Here is a 15,357-nt window from a genome sequence, read left to right as displayed (position 1 = left end):
TCTGACCAGATCTATTCAGCAGTGCTCATTGTCCCTTGGCCTCCTTGTCCCTGGGCAATTCCACCAAGTTCTAATCTGTCCTGAGATGCCAACCCCCCAACCTCCCCCCGACCCCTAACCCCGGGAAATCGGCATGCTAAGGACTGTGATCATTGAGGCCGAATTTCCCAAATCATTTATCGAAGTGCTCCAGGAGGAGAGTGTTCCAGTGGCAAGAATCATGTGTCCAGCGGAAGAACCTAGTGTACGCCGGACTCGACAGCCTAAAATTTAAGCAGATAGGTAGACACACACACACACACACAACACATGCACATTAAGGGGGCGAGGGCGGCTTCTGCTGCTTGTGTGGAAAATCTACTCCTTCTCAGTGACTCCATCCCTGTCAGCTCTGTTCATCATCTTTCACGATAGCTGCTGACAGCACTCAAGAATTCCAGGCATCTCTTTTCCAACACCGTCCTCCCATTTTTATTTAAATAATTGAATAATAAGGGGACATAAGGAGATAGATAGATGATAGATAGATAGATAGATAGATAGATAGATAGATAGATAGATAGATAGATAGATAGATAGATAGATAGATAGATTATAAGGTTCCTTAAGAGGAAACCATAGAGCCCATGCAGTTGCTGGGAATTTAAAATTACCAGACATAAACCTGTCTAATGCCATATCAGTACCAGATGGGGACAGACAACTTAAACATAGTCTGCTATAAAGCCAACCACACAAAAAGCAACCCTAAGCAATGATAAGTCTGTGAGACCCAAGAGTTCCGGTGGTCTTGTGTAGCAGAATATGCTAAAGACTTCCCAGTAGGTCACTCTATTCCCCAGTCTGAATGGCTCTCAATTCTCCCTCACTTACCCTTCACGTTCAAATTGTATATTTATCAAAGCATTTAAGGATTACTGCTATAGAGGCCAGATATATGGGGACCTGGATATCTTGGATCTAAATTTGTTGGTGGAAAATAATTGGGAGAAGTAGGAGGCTCTTAAAGATATGCCAACCTAAAGTAAAGTGCCTGGATTTCTAATTACACTATTCATCTTTAATAACAATGTTGCAATTCTGCCTGACATTGGCCATTGGAAAATTAAAATATATTCATATAATTGCATTCCCTTATAACACTGTCAGCCTGCTCGCTTTCAGAGCTTTAGAGAGGAATCTTTTAGCAGAAACTTCATGATTCCAATGGCCCTTCATTTTTAATTCTTTGTTCTGCACGGAAGTGCTCAATAAATAACATTGATTAATTCATTCATTGATTCATTGAGTCTTTCAACCACTAAGCCTACTCCTGATTTTGAATTAGGTGATTAGTACCTAACATCTAAAATCTCGATAAATGCTGTCTGTTCCTCAAAACATGAGTGATATAATCTGTTGTTTTTTTTCCTCTGGAAGGACATACTGAGCAATATATTACCTGGTATTTGGAATATGGGTTACCAACCGCATTCCCAACCTCGCTTAACCTCCTTGATCTTCCTCCTGAACCACCACAAAAGAATGAAAAAACGCTAAGTGGCTTGACTGTCTTGAAGTTCACACTCAGAAGTTTCAGTTTTGTTGAAAATTCAAAACTTGGGACTCGATGAATTTCTACATTTGTTTAAATCCATTAATAACCCCAAACTGGAACCCACACTGGAAAATATTAGAAACAGTGGGAAAAATCTTACTTTCTGGAGCTTCTCCGTGCTGGTAACCAGGGCACACTTGAGCAGAAGCACCAGGTCCCTACCCCAGGCTATTCCATCGGAGAGACTGTGGGAGTGAAGGAAAAGAGAATCATCATAGCCTAGTGCATAGAGCTTGGGCCTGCGAATCAGAAGGACCTGGGTTCAAATCCTGGTTTTGCCACTTACATGCTATGTGAACTTGGGCAAATCACTCCAATTTCTGGATCTCAGTTACCTCATCTGTAAAACGAGGATTAAGATTATGAGCCCCTTATGGGGCCTGGACTGTGTCCAAACTAGTTGCCTAGTGCTTAGAACAGTGCCTGGCACATAGTAAGTGTTTAACAAATACCATTAAAGAAAGAGGTACTCCAAACCACCTTTACAGAACTCTTTGATTAAATACAGGGGAGGAATGGTCCAAAGTGAAGCTTGCCAACTACTTCATAATGAAAAATGACTCCATCCAATGAAGGTATAGATGAACACAAAGCAACGTAGCCCAGTGTAGGATGAATGGATAGAAGATAGGAAGGGATATCATTAGATGGATAAATAGATGAATGGAAAGATAGATGGATGGAAGGATGGATGACCGATGAATGGGTAGATAGAGAGATGGCAAGATATAAACCCATTAATTTTCTGGGGATGAGACCAAAGAGGTAATTACTTAAGACACAAGGCTAGGTGGGACTGCAGTAATTTATTTAATTTTCTCTGTAGTTCTGCTTTGGCTTTCTTTTTTTATGGTACTTGCTAAGCACTTACTATGTGACAGACACTGTACTAAGCACTGGGATAGATACAAGATAAGCAGGCTGGGCACAATCCATGTTCCACATGGAGCTCATAGTCTTTATGCCCATTTTACATATGAGATAACTGAGGAATAGAGAAGTTAAGTGATTTGCCTGAGGTCACATAGCAGACAAGTGGTGAAGCCAGGATTAGAATCCAAATCTTTGATGCCCAGGTCTGTGCTCTTTCTACCAGGTCATACTTCTCTCCCTTTTCTTGATGCCTTATGGCATTTTATGATTTCTTGGGGATTGCTATTCCCACAGTCTCTGATTTTTTGGTTGTCTAAATTAGCAAATTATCTGTATAATTTAGGACTGAAAACATACCCTTTTACTTCATCAGTTTGGTCACTATTATCCAGTTAATTCCAGCAGAGTGACAATTTTACCAGAACAAGTGACGTAATTCAGGCCCAAATATAGTATGGGGGCCTGAATGAACTGGAGCATTGTCAATGTAGATTCAGTCTTAAAATGATTTTCTTACCATTTGGAAATTTTTATGGTATTTCTTCAGCACTTACTATGATTCTAACACTGTTCTACATGCCAGAATAGGTACAAGTTAATTAGCTTGGCCACAGTTCCTGTCCTGCAGGGGGCTCAAAGTCTAAGTAGGAGGGAGAACAGGTGTCCCCATTTTACAGTTGAGGAAACTGAAGCACAGAGAAGTTAAGTGCTTGCCCAAGGTCACCCAGCAAGCAATTGGAAGAACCGGTATTAGAACCCAAGTTCTTCTGACTCCCAGGCCCTTGTTCTCTCCACAAGGCCGCACTGCTTCCCCAATAATGGAATTACCATTATTAGCCCTAAACTCTGCTAAGGAAGGGGTTTGAGGATTGGGGAAAGAGGATTTCACACTTTTCAGATCTATGCTAGAAGAGAGGGTTTGGGCTGACTGGACCTTAAAGAAGAAAACTTTGATTTTAGAATAGAACTTAGTATTGGACTACGGCAAATTGAGAGTGCTTGTGAATGTAGCTAGCCTGAAATAAGGGTCAGAACCCTAAATCCCACCTCCAATGAATCAATCAAATAGCACTTGTTGAGGACCTACTGGATGCAAAGCACTGTACAAAGTGTCTACAGTGGAGGAGAAAGACACACTCCCTCTAAAACCCAATCCTTAACTTGATCGGACTGACAGAGAAGGACTCTCTGTGTCTTTGCTCTCTCTGCCATCTCAAGGAAAGCATGAACAGACTCAGTGGAGTGTACAGGGAAGTCCAGAAAAGCAGGTATGAAAGTTAGGGTGCGGAAAAGGGAAGGTCATGAGACCCTTCAGAGCATTAGGGTCAGTGAATACTCCCTGACTAATCAGAGCCACCAGAACGCACCAGAACACTCTATCTTTGACACTCTGCCTTGGCACTTGGGACCCACTCTCTGGGCAAAGCAGGCTCACGTTGTTTCTAAAGCACCAGTTTCCTTTTATTAAATGTGAAATGAAGCCGGAAACTCTACAGCTATTAATCAGAGAATGGGATCTCATAAGTTGTTGGGTTTTTTTCAAATTGTCATGAAATATGCTTACTGTAGACAGGATAAAGCAGGGGTATATTTGAAGTTAATCTGCAGGGTCTTGCAAGGGTTAAAAGACAACACTTTTGACCAAGAACTACATTTTCCATGCACAAATAAAAGATTTGCTGAATAAGATGTATGACTTGATGGTTCCTTTGCTTTTATGAAGTATGCCTTGGTAGACCTCACTGTGGGAGAGATTTATATCTCTGTGTATTCAGATAGCTAGGACAAACTGTCCTGTTTCTAACTTGAGCATTCTGACTTTTTCTAACTTGTTCGTTTGGCCAAAAGAATATTACTCTAGTGACCAGAAAAAAAAGCAGAATAGGAAGAGTAGGGGTCCCTCTTTTTCATTGACAGAATTTCTAGTGGTGTTGTTCAGTGTGAAGGTATTGGTGTGACCAGGGACACGGCAAATGAATGGGGCAACGGTGTTTTGTTAGAATTAGTTGAACCTTCCAAGGGCGAAATGTTTAGGTTGGATAAGCATCAAAAAGACACATACTTATCTGCAACTGTATCTGAACTTTCGGTTCCCATTTGGTAGGAAATTTCTTGAGATTATACTTTTGTGCCCAATGTCCAGAACTTCCTGATTTTGAAGGGGGCAGAAATTCTTTGAGGAAAGCAAACAGAAAAAGCAAAAAAAGAAAAAATGATTTGTGGCATTTTACTGTTTTGGTGGAGGCCACCTGTCCAGAAATGAGCAAAGATAGGAGAAAAACAGGGACCCTAAACAGCAAAAGTTAACTCCTTTTATCCTAACTAGTCGATGGAGTCATTTTTTATTCCTACTGAGAAATGAGCTTTGTTTTCAAACTCTCTATAAAATGCTGCTGGAAAGCCTAAACTCATCTCTCCAGGTGTAAATCTCTTCCTGATAGCCCTCTCTCTTTCCACGAGACTGTGTACTTTTCCGCTGCTTTCCTAACGTGAATCCCTGGGCACTGGCCATGTGGGACCACTGGGAATTTAAGCAGCAGTAGCAGCAACAAGTGCAACCTCTGCAGATTTTAGAACCTTGGGAATTCTGTTGCCGAAATGTACATTCCAAGCGCTTAGTACAGTGCTCTGCACATAGTATGTGCTCAGTAAATGCTATTGAATGAATGAATAAATATTTGCCTGTGACTGTGCTCTTGATACTCCTGGTAACGGCCCCCTCAGCCTCCTACAAGTCTCTTTGACGACCAGACTGATGGAACTCTGAACTCTTTCTTGTACGATGTGTTGTATTTATATTATTTCATCCTCCCTGTTGTGTCTTTTGCCCACCCTTCTTCCAGCTTATTTTTAGATCAAGAGCCCCTGAAGGGCCAGAGACTGGGTCTTACTCTTATCTCTGTATTTTATTTTTCCCCAGTGCTAAATACAATACTCTGCACAGAGCAAACACTTAATGAATATATATTAATTTCTGTCTCCTAGGCTGTAAGTTTGCTGTGGGCAGGGAATATGTCTACCAACTCTATATTGTACTCTCCCAGTGGTTAGTTCAGTGTTTTGCATGCAGAAGGCGCTCAATAAATATGATTGATTGAAATATTATTTATCCTCCTTCTCCTACTGCTACTACTTGTATTTCTGCTACAACTATTACAGCAGGTTCTTAGAAAGACCTAGTCACTCCTTCAGCTGGCGTGCAACTGTCTCAGACATGGCAGTAGAAACAGAAAATTGAACAGCAGCAAGGCAAAGAGACACTAAACTGTTCCCAGAAGGCCTAACAGTCTGACGAACCACCACTCCCTTGGGGAAACTCACTCTCAGAAAATCACTAGAAACTATGAGGCCGATTGATGCTAGGTCCAGCATACTCATGGCCTTGGAGGGAAGACTTGCAGTTCACCTCATCAAAAGGCAGTAACGAAAACAGCATCAGGCACTGGGTAGCAATTGCAAGCACTCAGTAGAGGAACCGCATATGTTGTAGAAGGAACCATCTGTTCCGTATCAGCCCCGTGGAAGAAAATCTCACCTTCCAGAGCATCGTGTCTGAATCCCAAAGGACCGTTAAATGGATTTAACTGGGATTGGCTTAAATACTAGGAAACAAAGCCCAAGCAGTCAGATTCAGCCATCAGTACTTGATTCCAAAAGAGGAAGTCTCTTCTGTCTGACTTTTGACTCATTCCTTCACAGCACCAAATGGTACTATGGCAGTCTGAAGGAACTGGGGCTATCAAGCTTAACTTCCTCCTAAACATGGATTTAAATAAAGTAGGATGGACTGGGTTGGGACACCAGGGAAAGAATCACACCTAGACCCATTCTGGCTTGAACTCTTTCCAAGCAGGTTCTTTGTTTCGTTTGTCTTTTGGAGCTGACCTGAGCTGTGTGATCTGAGGACTCTACAGGGGTTCGTATTTATTATGAACACATATTAAATGATGAGGGCAGATCTTATATGATGAACAACCTGGAACTGCAAAATTCTCTCCAAAAATGAATTATTCTAGGACATTTAGTTATCTTATGGGTAGTCTGTTCTTTGGGAATGCAATGCTTTGCCCTGTAACTAAATACAAAAAACAAGAGAATTTCCTGGGTTAAATATCATCAAAGGATACATAATCTCAAAAGCCAATCCTCAAAATAATATAGTCAAATATACATAGCATACATAGGACATGGTATATTTGAAGAATGATGAAAATAAGCTGTGTCTTACTGAGTCAGACCAATGATCCATCCATCACAAAAGACACTTGGATGTGAAGGCTGATTAACATGGATCTCCCACCCTCTTCACATCCTCCAGCTCACAGCTCTTCCAACCTTTACAGTACTCCTAAAATACCACCTCCTCCAGTGAGCCCACCCCATTTCATTCCCAAAACTCTACCTCGCTATGACCCAAAAGCCAGTTTGAGACCTCACATATCGAGACCCATCCTCAGCACTTAAAAATATATCTTTTCAATTTTCGATTCAACTAACAATTTATTCAGCTGTTACCTCTTTTCCACCTGCTCCATCTGTTTCCAAAAAATGAATGTCTGCTCCCCACTGGATTGCTATCCCCTTTAGGTCAGAAAACACGGATTTTGGTTCTGCTGTATACCCCTCAAGTACTTAGAACAGTGGTCTTCATGCATAGGTTTTCATTGAAAAATACTCATCAATTGACTGATTGACTGTTTGGTTGGTGAGGGATATACTTCCTAATATCCCTTCACTTTCCTTCTAATAACCCATCATGGACCTAATGTCCATGAAAAAATGTAAATTATTCTTAGTCCTGGTAAATTAGAGGAAGTTAACAGTCAAGCTAGATGACTGTTAGATAGATAAATGAGCTCTGAGTCATTGAGGGAAAAGTTGGACAGTGCAGGGAAAAGCAGGCAGAGGGATGGTAATTCTGATCATTCAAACCAAAATGAAAATTTGTGGCCGTGGTCAGAGAGAACAGGACTAGGTACTCTGCAGAAGTTTGGAAGAGCAGGATTTTCCATTCATCTGTGTTTGTAAAATTCTACTTTCTTACCTAAGGAAAAAAAAAGTATGTATAGTTTTGAACTTCCCAAAATCTGTACATTTCTAACTTTTCTTTCATTAATGGGGATTCCAGGTTCTCAAGATTTCAAGGGATGGGTGGATTTTCAAATAGTAGAATATCAATTACTGTAAGCCCCACATTCTGGCTCCGATCGTCTTCCTTTGATTTCTCTGCATTTGTTTTCAACACCTCCCTACTGAAGGCAAAAGGAGCCCACCATCATCATCCTCATCACCACCACCATCATAATTACCATAATCACCACCATCATCATCACCATTATCACCACCACCCTCATTTTATCACTGCTATTATCACCACCTCCATGACCCCACCATCATCATCATCATCAACCACTTCCATCACTATCCTCCTTAGCATTGTCTTCATCTTCATCCCCGTCATTATCTTCATCAGCACCACATATTACTAGATGAGCAGAGCACACTATGGGGTCATGGAGAAGTGAAATTTAGGCCCCTGTCCCCAAGGAATTTACTCTAAACAGGAAGACAGCATACAGATTTAACAGATTAAAGGATGAGATCTGACGTTCACTAGTTAAACAATCAGATCAGAAAATGCGGGCTTCCAGAGCCCCTCACTGCTGTACTGGGAAGCCCCTTCCCACATCACAGTCCAACCAATGTTCTAAACGACTTTGAATGACATGGCCCCCTCTTTCACAGAAAACTTTCCCAGCTTCCCAGCCAAATGACTCCATTTCACAATGTAAAATCTTTGTGGGCAGGGATCACATCTACCAACTCTGTTGTACTGCACTGACCCAGGTGTTTGATATAGTGCTCTGCACACAGTAAGTGCTCAATAAATACCATTGATTGACTGATATCATGATATCATGAATTTGTTGGGATTTCATTTTCACTGTATCTTGACCTAGGTTACAGAGTTTCCAGAAAAGCACAGCCTTTTTTCAGGAAAAGAATCAATAGCTTTCACTCTCTCTACACAGTGATGACTTAGTCAATAGCAAAGACAAATTTACACATAATAATGATAATTATGGTATTCATTAAGCTCTTACTATGTGCCCAAAACTGTTCTAAACTCTGAGGTTGTCCCACGTGGGACTCACAGTCTTAATCCCCATTTTACAGATGAAGTAACTGAGGCCCAGAGTAGTGAAGTGACTTGCCCAAGATCACACAGCAGACGAGTGGCAGAGCTGGTATTAGAACCCTTGACTTTCTGGCTCCCAGGCCCGTGCTCTATCCATTACGCCATGCTGCTTCCTGAAAGTAACTACTATAGATTTTTATCCATGCTCATCATCACTACAAAAAAGTCAAAGCTTTTGGGCTTGACCTTAATGACAGTCTAGCCCTCCAATGTCACTCAAATGAAAGAAAACCAATCACTTTAGACTCCAATCTTCAGACCCAGTGAATTTCCTCCTTTGTTTCTCACAGGACAAATAGGATTATTTGCCTTGATAGGGGTTTTACAGCTGTCGCAATGTCTAGTTCTCTGCAGCAGAGCATCAAGCAAACAATGCCCGTCACACATGGCCCTCCAAAAGACAAGGTCACAGTGAGATTCTCCAATTTCCATTGCTCTGCCTTGTTCTACCTGGTATTTTTTTAATAAAAAATAAATAAAAAGCCTGTCATCCCATGCCTTCTTCAGATCCGACCACCACTTGTTCCTTTTCATCAGGAACTGGACCTATATCAGGGCTTTGACACATACATTTCAGGAATCATCTGTTGTTTTAAAAGAACATTAAAATCACTGTCTGGAATAAATACAATGAATTTCTGCCTGATTCTCCCTTGTGGGTTAGCATTAGATTCGGATTCAGCATTCACATTCTCAGCTGCCCTAACTGTATTTGCTCAATTTTTGTTTTCCCAGGCAAGGGTATCTTGGGCAAGTTTTCTCTCATTGCTCTCTTGTAAGGCTGAATTCAGGCACACAAGAGCAACGGTGCAAAAAAACAATAGTGCATAGAGAGAGTAGCAGAGTAACCCCATCTAATCCTCTCCCAGCATTCCTTGCAGCTGCAGGAAGCCACCCACCTATATTTCCAAACCACAAGCTCATGTGGGTTCTTATTTCCTCTGTTTTATGTTTTGTTAAATACACACACCCCCTCATATATATAAATCTCTCTCTATATATACATATAGAACATTCTATCTATAAGTATGATATTTGATTTATCTATGTATATGCACACACAGGCAATCTACATGTCTTCTTAGTCTAGGGAACCCTAGTCTCTCTCTCTCTCTCTCTCTCTCTCTCTCTCTCTCTTTCTCTCTCTCTCACTTCAAATTACTTTTTCAAAATTGGGAAAAGCAAGCAACTCATCTGAATCATGAGTGTCAACCTCAATTTAGTGGCCAATCTTCCCCACCCCTCCCGCCATCAAAGAGGGGAAGTCCGTTTATCTTTCCACACAATCTCCTTCCTTAAAATGTGTTTTGAGTGTTTTATGATGCTGTTTTATTCAGCTTTACTTATTCTACTTATTCTTCAGGGAAGGGCCCTCATCTTCTTACTGTCTAACCCCTAACCCCTATTTTGATAGTCAGTAATCAAAGTAAGAACTAAAGAATCCATTGTGTATTTTGATGCTCTTGCTTTATCTTAGGGCATCGGTCAGTGGAGGGAGTAACCTTTGGTATTCTTTTGATTTTTTCCTAACTTCTACCATCCTGCCTGCAAATTCCAACACAAACTTTCCCATTTTTTTAATGTAAGAAGTGAGGCCTGATGAGTTGATTGTATCCAGCATGTCTGAAAGGAAAGGAAAAGGAAGAAAGTCACTGACCTCACTACTCTCGTCCCCTCAGAGTCAAAGCAGCTGTCAGAAAAATATCACAGCTTCCGTGAAGGAGAGCAACAGGAAAATGGCCACTCTTCTGGCCCGACACACGCCAGGTGCAGACGCATTCCCTGGCTGAGGTCTGTGAAGTGCCCTGGTCCTGGGTCTCTTGGAAGTGGGGTCCACCCCAGGGACATGCAGACCCTCCACTGCTTTTGGGTACACCGTCCCCATGAGTGGGAGTAGAATTCTCACTAGTTCCATAAAGCCTCATCATGAAGGATGTTACTGTGTTATTTGATAAGCGCCTTCTGCGTGCCAAGCACTAGGGTAGATATACACTAGGGTAGATAAACTACAATCAGATTACCATCAGATTGGGTCCAGGTCCTGTCTCCCAAGGGACTCACAATCTAAGAGATGAAACGAGCAGGTGTCCTATCCCCATTTTACAGATGAGCAAACTGAGTAATGTGGAAGTTAAAACAAATTGACTAAGGTCACCCAGCAGGCAAGTGGTGGAGCTTAGAACCCAGGTCCTCTGCCTGTCAATCCTGGGCTCTTTCCACCAGGTCAGGCCGTTTTTCTAGAGGCTATATCTTCACCATCCACTGACCTTGGGGAACTACTATCTTGGGGTGCTATAACAGAGAGAAAGCTAATGAAGAAAAATATAACAAGGATCTACCTTGAAGTGATAACTGAGCATTTGCTATCACGTTGACCCTAGCACTTATCCTATGTCAGCCCGGACTACTGCACAGCCTCCTTGGTGGCCTCCAGCCTCCTGTCTCTCTTCATTCCAGTCCATACTTCACTCTGGGGCCCAGATCATTTTTATAAAAAGGGTTCAGTCCATGATTAGTTCAGTCCATGATTCCCTACTTCTCAAGAGTTGCCCATCCACCTCCGCATGAAACAGAAACTTCATGTTTTAAAAAGAGTTTTAAAGTACTCACCTTGCCTTCCTCCTAGCTTACCTCATTGATTTCCTACTACAACCCAGCACACTCACTTCACTTTTAATGCCAACATACTCACTGTACCACTATCTCATCTATCTTGCCGCCGGCCCCCCGCCACATAATATTTCTTTTCTGGAACTCCCACCACTTTCATATCCAACAGACCAGCACCCTTCCCGCCTTCAAAGCCTTATAAAAAGCACATCCCTTTTCTAGAGGATTTCCCCTATTAAGCTTCCACTGCTCCTGTACCCTCTCCCTTCTGTATCACCCTTTTGCTTGGATTTGTATCCTTTATTCACCCTACCCTCAGCCCCACAACACTCATGGTCATTTATTTTAATATCTATCTCCCCCTGTAGACTTTAAGATCTTTGTGGGCAGGGAATTGATTGAATGTGATTGAATAATTGAAGAACTTTAGTCCCCTTACTCTGGGTGTGTTCTGAAGTGCCCATGGAAGCACATGGTTGAGGATAGATGGTGTCCACAAATGTCAGCACTTGTTAATAATAATAACAGTGATATTCACTAAGTGTTTACTATGTGACTACCACTGTACTGTGCATGGTAGAAGATCCAATATATGCCCATCAGACACAGTCTCTATCCCTCATGGGACTCAGAGTCCAAGGGGTGGGGGGAGAACAGATTTTGAACCCCCATTTTATAACTGAGGAAACTGAAGCACAGAGAAGTTAAGTGACTTGCCCAAGATTACACGGCAGGCAAATGTTGGATCCAGGATTAAAACCCAGGCTCATGCTCTTTCCACTAGGCCCAGCTGCCGGTTGGTCCACAGTGCTTGGATCTGCCTAGTGAGTCTCTCCTTTGCTGCAGCCATGGGTTTGTCTTCAGTGATGATGATGATGATGATGATGACATTTGTTAAGTGCTTACTATGTGCCAAGCACAGTTCTAAGCACTGGGGGAGATACAAGGTAATCAGGTTTACCCACGTCTTAATCCCCATTTTTTACAGATGAGGTAACTGAGGCCCAGAGAAGTTAAGTGACTTGCCCAAAGTCACACAGCTGACAAGTGACGGAGCCGCGATTAGAACCCATGACCTCTGACTCCCAAGCCCGGGCTCTTTCCACTGAGCCATACTGCTTCTCTAGACTGAATGGTCAAATGGCTGATCTGAGACCAAGAGGCCCTGTCCCAGACCTCAGACTCCCAAGCAATGGTATCAGTAGAGAACATCCTGAACTCTGCCTTCAAATCAGAGTTGTCCCTCTCCCTCCGGCCACCTCAGCAAATGCTCCACTCCTGATCCTGAGAGAAGCAGCGTGGCTCAGTGGAAAGAGCCTGGGCTTGGGAGTCAGAGGTCATGGGTTCGAAACCTGGTTCTGCCGCTTGTCAGCTGTGTGACTGTGGGCAAGTCACTTAACTTCTCTGGGCCTCAGTTACCTCATCTGGAAATTGGGGATTAAGACTGTGAGCCTCTTGTGGGACAACCTGATTACCCTGTATCACCCCAGTGCTTAGAACAGTGGTCTGCACACAGTAAGCACTTAACAAATACCAACATTATTATTATTATTATTATTCTCCAGCCGCCCACCACCCCACATTCCTCAACCTGCAGCTTCAGCACTTTTTAAATGGTACTTTTTAAGTGGTTACTATGTGCCAGGCACTGTACTAAGAGCTGGGGTAGAGGCAAGGAGATAAGGTTGGACACAGTCCCTGTCGCACATGGGGCTTTCAACCTCTTTCAGAGGGAGGAGGACCTAATCCCCACATTAGAACTGTGCCTGGGTCACAATAAGCGCTTAACAAATATCATAATTAGTATTATTATTACAGATGAGGATGAGATACATTTAAGTGTACACACACAAGTCACTTAATTTCTCTGTGCCTCAGTTACCTCATCTGTAAAATGGGGATTAATTGTGCGCCTCACGTGGGACAACCTGATTACCCTGTATCTCTCCCAGCGCTTAGAACATTGTTCTGCACATAGTAAGCGATTAACAAATACTAACATTATTATCTATTCATTTAGTCATATTTATTGGGCACTTATGGTGTGACGAGTACTGTTCTAAGCACTTGGGAGAGTACAGTACAATAATAGACACATTCCCTGCCCATAATGAGCTTACATATATGCATATATATGATATGTGTGTATATACATATATGTATTTATATATATTTATATATATACATATATAAAATGTACGTGTGTATCATATATATCCCGAAGTTGCAGAACAGACAAGTGCTGGATCAGGATTAGAACCCAGGTCCTCTGACTCCCCAGGCCCATACTCTATCCGTTACATCTGCTACCTTTTCTCATCTGTTTGCAATCTGCCGCTCTGCTTTTTATGAGAGTCCGGAGAGGACTACCATATTAGCTAGAGTCACTTTTAGGCCATCTTAACAATGCCCCAGAATTTTCAAATAATTCAAGAGCAAAAGGTTCTAAGCCAAGGACCTAAAATTGGGTTTCAATTTTGCATGTGCAATCATGTAGGCCTGGAAAAAAGCTGTTCAGTGTCTACATCCTGGATCTGTAACCACAAATCTGCTTTGGAACACTTGTGTGGCTTTAGGGTCATGCAACTAAAGCTTGCATGTGCACACTTTGTTGTCAGCATTGCAGACACTAAATGGAAAAACATCTGACAAACTGCTCTGTGTTACTAGTGTAAAAGATTGCAGGAAAGGGACTGTATTAGTTGTTCACAATATAATCTGCATTTCTACTGAAGCAGTGCTGATGATGGTACAAAATTCCCCATTTTACCAATTAAACTGTGGCCCACAGGAGAGACTAACTGACCTGTGCAGGGTCTCACAATTCCTACATTTTCATAAGCATGAAAATCTGGACTTTCCTCTGGTTTGGGTGGAGACTTAATTTGGAATGAGAAGCTCTGAGTGGATTCCTGAATAGTGCGTGGATAGAATGGGATTGGGCCAACCCAGGCTAACCTTCATGGCACTACCCAACAGAGATAAGCAATGTGGCCTTGTGGATAGAGCATCAGCCTGGGAGTCAGAAGGACTAGGCTCTGCGACGTGTCTGCTGTGTGACCTTGAGCAAATCACTTCACTTCTCTGAGCCTCAGTTTTCTCATCTGTAAAATGGGGATTAAGCCTGCAAGCATCATGTGGGACATGGACTGTGTCCAACCTGAATAGCTTGAATCTAACCCAGAGCTTAGTACAGTTCCTGGAACATAGTAAGCATTTCATAAATTTCACAAGTATCATTGTTATTATTATTACTATTATTAGAAAGGAGGAGGGAGGGGTGCAACCGTTTGGTAAGGGTGTAGACTCCACCATGAAACAAGTCCATAGAGTCCATACAAAGAAATTCAAAAGGATGCACCGGGAGAAGGGAGGAAACAGGTACCACAGGGAAAGCAGGGAATGAGAAAGGCAGATTTGGCAGAGGACGGGAGGAAGGTGAGTGAAGGACCTTTGGGAAACAGGGAAGTTTGAGGAGAGGAGATTGAGAATTTGAGGAGATGAGGAGTCCTCATCAGGCACCAAATCCTGTCAGTTCTACTTTCACCATATCGCTAAAATCACCCTTTCTTCTCCTTCCAGATTGCTACTCTGCTGATTCAAGCACTTACCCTATACGATCTTTTGACTATTTAATCAACCTCAATCAATCAGTATGACCTCCCTGCCTCCTGTCTTTCCCTACTCCAGTCCATACTACAATCTGCTGCCCACATCATTTTTCTAGAATATTCTGCACATCTTCTCACTCCAAGTACCTCCAAAGAGAAACCCGTTGGCACCAAAAAGAAACCCCTCACCTAAGCTTTTAAGGCACTCAATCAGCTCTTTCCTTGCTACTTATCCTCACTTCTCTCCTCCTGCAACCCAATCTGCATACCTCCTTTCTCCAACACCAACCTATTTACTGTTCCTTGATCTCATCTCTTCTGCTATCTTCCCCTGGCTCACATCCTCCTTTCTGTCTGGAACTCCCTCCAGCTTCATATGCAACTGATCACCACTCTTTCCAACTTCAAAACCCTACTAAAATCACATCTCCTTCAGGGAGCCTTCCTTGAATAGAGTCTCATCTCCC

Source organism: Ornithorhynchus anatinus, chromosome 4 (assembly GCF_004115215.2).
Source record: "Ornithorhynchus anatinus isolate Pmale09 chromosome 4, mOrnAna1.pri.v4, whole genome shotgun sequence".
Lineage (NCBI taxonomy): Eukaryota > Metazoa > Chordata > Mammalia > Monotremata > Ornithorhynchidae > Ornithorhynchus > Ornithorhynchus anatinus.
This window is presented reverse-complemented; position numbering follows the sequence as displayed.